Genomic DNA, 4,859 nt, shown 5'->3' with positions numbered 1-4,859 from the left:
AGACTTTTTTCTTCAAATAGTTTTTACGGGAAGGGTGGGGTGGGGGGCTTAGTTATTGTTGAACATTTGTCAGACAGCCAGTTGCCTAGGCAGGGCCAACTAGTGATTTATTACAACATCTGCAAGACAAAAATGCTTGTATCTGCTTTTAATCATATGAGCCCCTGTGGTTCGATGGGAGAGCCAAAGGAGAGCTTTTTAGTGGCGGAGAGGGTGGGATTCACTGATGGTTAACTTAAAGAGACGTTCCGGAACTTTGGCGACTACGGAAGTATTTTTCAAACCTCCCGCTTGGGGCTCGATTTGTCAATTTGTAGTTCATACATGCATAATCTATGTGCATTATAACTGTCTTACAGTGATGACGCATCATTCAGGACAGGTGGGGCAAAAACAAAAAATAATAATTGAGTTAATAAAGCCGCATACAAACATGGTCTTTTTTTTGCCTTCTTGAGTAAGGCAGCTCCAAAATGCAGGTGCTTCAGCCCAGCTCAGTGCTTTCTGTGGTGGTGGGGCAGCCAGAGGAAAATACGGAGCGTATGGGTTGGTAATGTTCTTTAGTTGCACCGTGATTGACTCATGGGGACACTATGTCACTGCAAAATCTACAAGTAGAGCTCGAAAATTCAGGCCCCTTGGGTGCTGCCGCAGACTTACATTAGAAGTGCCCATCCAAGAAGGCTCAAGGTCATTGGTCAGAGATAAAATCACGTTATATCTAACTTAGCTTTGATTGGACTGAGCATGTCAACATCATACTTTCAAAATCTTAGCAAGCAAGCTAGACAAGAAGTTATCATCATGCTTCAAGTCGGCAATCTACTGGCAAATCCTTTTCAATCCTTGTCATATGATGAGAAATGATAGATAAAACATATCGGTTCTCAACGGCCATTGGACATAAACGTTACACAACAAGATGGAAATCACAATGAGTGCTAAGGCACCACTGCAACCCCGGATTCGATCCCAGCTTGTGTCACAGCCGGCCGTGACCGGGAGACCCATGGGACTGCGCACAATTGGCCCAGCGTCCCCCGGGTTAGGGCAGAGTTTGGCCGACCGGGATGTCCTTGTCACATCGTGCGCTAGCGACTCTTTGTGGTGGGCCAGTTGGTCGACTTCGGTCGTAGTTCGACAGTGTTTTCTCCGACACATTGGTGCGGCTGGCTTCCGGGTTAATTGAGCATTGTGTCAAGAAGCAGTGCGGCTTGGCTCTCGACCTTCTGCTGGGGAATTGCAGTGATGAGACAAAATCGTAACTACCAATTGGATATCACGAAAAAGGGGGTAACGCCATGTGCCAGAAAAGTTTGAATAGATTGGCTGTCTATCCAGCATGACTGTGTCCAAAACAACTGTAAATTCAGATCTAGGAAATCTCAGACTACAGTGAGTTCAAAATACGGAAAATAATGTTGAACGGTCATCCAACTCTGAATTCCAAGTCGGGATTTCAGGCCTCTTTCTAGAGCCCACGAGAAGGACAGCTGCGCCACCTTCCTGTTCAAGTGAGCACAGCACAACAAGGTGAATCTAAAAATGTATTGTATGCTGCTGCATAATTGACCAAATCAAATTGTATTTGTCAAATGCGCCTAATACAACAGTGAAATACTTACTTACAAGCCCTTAACCAACAATGCAGTTTTAGGAAAATATAACTAAGTAAATATTTACTAAAAAAAAGTTATAAAAAAAAGTTACACAATAAAATAACAATAATGAGGCTATATACAGGTGGTACCGGTACCGAGTTAATGTGCGGCATACAGGTTAGTCGAGGTAATTTGTACATGTAGGTAGGAGTAAAGTGACTATGCATAGATAATAAACAGCGAGTAGCAGCAGTGTAAAAACAAAGGGGGGGGGGCTCTGTTAAGGAGCCTTTTGGACCTAGACTTGGCGCTCCGGTACCGCTTGCCGTGCGGTAGCGGAGAGAACAGTCAAAGTCTTTGGTCAGGAGGTATCTCTCACTGGCCACTACTCCAGTGTTATCAGCCAACTCTCAAGATGCTACAGCTAGCTCCCCGCTTGTGGAAGATCTACATTTTATAATGTGGTTAATGACAATCAGCCAAAAACCGAGAACGTCCTTCAGGCAAAATCAGCAGTGGGTTTGAGTTACTTGAGAAGGGTAAACTGTGACTGCATGACCAAACTTGCAAACAAAGTCAAATTTGCGTTGGTTTAGGGGTAGTACTGTTGCTGAGAAATTACATGATGCGTGGTAGAAGCAAGCGCTCATCAGTTTGTTTTCAAGTTGTCTGGAAGGGCTTGAAAGAATATCCACTGACCAGTGAATGTATGACCGTACCATGTTCAGAAGCAGATAAAGGAAAAAACATTTTTTAAGAGAATATTTATTAAAAATTATAATTACTCATGTCATTGAATAAACATGATTTTCTCTATGCACGGTCTGAACACTTCTCACCGACAGAGTTTGAAAACTGAACATAGGGATGTTGAGGTAGGTAGTAAGAGTTAGGCTCCATTCCCCCAGCAGATTTTCTGAGCTTCACAACAAAAGAATACAATTTCAGCGAGCCGCCCGTGGCCATTTAATATCATAAACATCTGTATCCATGTTTCCACATCTGGCAACAATGAAGACAAATTACCTATGAATTTCAGAGTGTCTGGCAATGAGATAAGGCTCTGGCATGCTAAATTTATTTTCTGGGCTCATTCACAGGGGTGGGGAGTCCAATGCTGGCCTAAGGAACTGATCCCAAGATCAGTGTTCGATTGCTCCCAGTAAACTGGTGTGGGTCAATGTGTGGGGCTCAGAAGCTGATCCAGGACCAGGGGTTGGGGGGGACTCACTAACCCCTACTGTAAGTCATTGGTGGTCTGAGGAATAGTCGACTTCCTGTCTCGTTTCTCTGGAGCCGAAATCAAAGAGGGGAAATGATTCTGCAATCTGACCAGTGTTTTCTTTTTTCCCCCCGGCGGGAAACGTGAAGGTTCTCGCTGGCTGCAGTCTCTGCAGGAGTTTACTGGCTCTAAATATTTTTTTTTCTTTTTTCTCAAGTAAACCTTTTAAACCCCCCTCAGCCCCTTGTTATGGCACAAATTGTTTCTCGATTGCAGTTGGTTTCGAAACTTTCCCAGAGGAATGAATAAACCATTTTGGCCTCACCCAAATATGTGGAGGTAAATTACATCCACACAGGTAATTGCTACATGCATAGTAGTTTGGTGTGTGGTTATAGTAATACATAGTAATAGTTAAGTGCAAAACTATGTTTGCTAGTGAAAAGTCTCATCTGAACAACATTGTGGGGAAATCAACAAGGTATAATCTTACCATAAAGAAACCCTTGGTGATAGTTCATGAACTAAGAGTTTTTATTTACACGGGCAGCTAACTAACTCAGTAATGGGAACAACATATACATTTCCTAGATCAATGAAAAAGACATGAGTTGAAGTTTGGTTTTACTGACTAATAACATCAACCTCAGCATTCTTTGTGTTCATCAAACATCAATTATCTAGCCATGAATTCACTACACTGTTTAAATTCCGGAAGGTTTGAAGTGAATGCTTGCAGGCTTTGGTAATTCTCCAAGTTGATCAAACATCACATCTTTCTGCACCACCTCATCTGTATCGGGTCATGTTTGTCAGACCCCACAAGGTTCTCTAAACCAATGGGAGGCCTTGGGTTTGAGGACTAGCTTCAGCAGCTGTCTTCCAGGTGTTTAAATGTGTGTGGTTCTGGTTCCACCATCTTGTGCTTATCCCAAGTTCCTCAAAGAGCTGGCAAGACTTCCAACAGATTGTTTCATTCCTTCACACTGGGGTGAATGTATACTCCCCAATAAGCACTCAGTGAATAACAAGGTGTGTCGCTGAGGCTCAAGGACATGGATGGGTTTTCAAACAAACCGCTCTGAATATGATTCCATAAAACAAAAGGTTTAAACAAAACATTTGAATACATTTTGAAAATGTGTTGTAACTCAATGAGGTCTTTATAAACTTTTGTAATATATTCCACATTGGAAGATTGGCAGATGAAGTGGACGGCTGAATTGAATGCCCTTAGTAAGGTGTCTTTCTATAAGCCCACCTCAAAATACTGGCACCACCATCCGAACGCAGTGAATCAGCCATTTTATACACAGATCTCCAGTGTGGCAGTGAGAGAGGCCACAAGACACTTTCCAAGTGCAAGTTTCGACAGCTAGCGGACAATAACACCTTTTTCCTCCACGTTGAAAAGGAGAGGCCTGAAAAAACAAACCCAAGATGTGAAAAAGCCAGAAGGGGACAGGCTTGGGGAGTGAATCATCTGGTGAAAAGCTTCCATGTGCTGGATACAGCAAGCGCAGCAAACCCCACCCTCCTTCCCAGAGACGAAGGCCCAAAGAGGGGGAGAGGGGAGCCCTGTGACTGGCTGGTTGGGAGAGAGCAGGACCAGACCAGACGGCCAGCTCCAACAGTTCCAGAGACCTCATGTGACTGTTCCTTTCCTTGACATATCTGCCCTAATTTGGCCTTCCATCGATTGTCTCCAGGGTACTGAGTCTACACTGAGCCAAAGACTGAAGAAGCTAGCCCTGAACTTCCCACACACACAGACAAATGCCAAACGTACACGCACACACACACTTTCCCAGCGTACACTTGTTGGATTCTATTTGGACAGCATGGTGGGGGGCCTCATGGCAGGCGCAAGCCGTCCTTGGAGGTCTGTGGTTCGGCTCGGAAAAGCCACATCAACCCCCCCTTCTCATTCCCGGCTTCAGCAATACTCTCGTATACCTCGATTCTCTTCGTCCTCCATTACAGAACAGTGGTGTCTGTGCATGGTACAGCCATTTAAAGATAGGAAGGAGTCACAG

Source organism: Oncorhynchus mykiss, chromosome 21 (genome assembly GCF_057628025.1).
Source record: "Oncorhynchus mykiss isolate SJ-2025 chromosome 21, ASM5762802v1, whole genome shotgun sequence".
Lineage (NCBI taxonomy): Eukaryota > Metazoa > Chordata > Actinopteri > Salmoniformes > Salmonidae > Oncorhynchus > Oncorhynchus mykiss.
Note: the sequence above shows the minus strand (reverse complement) of the source record.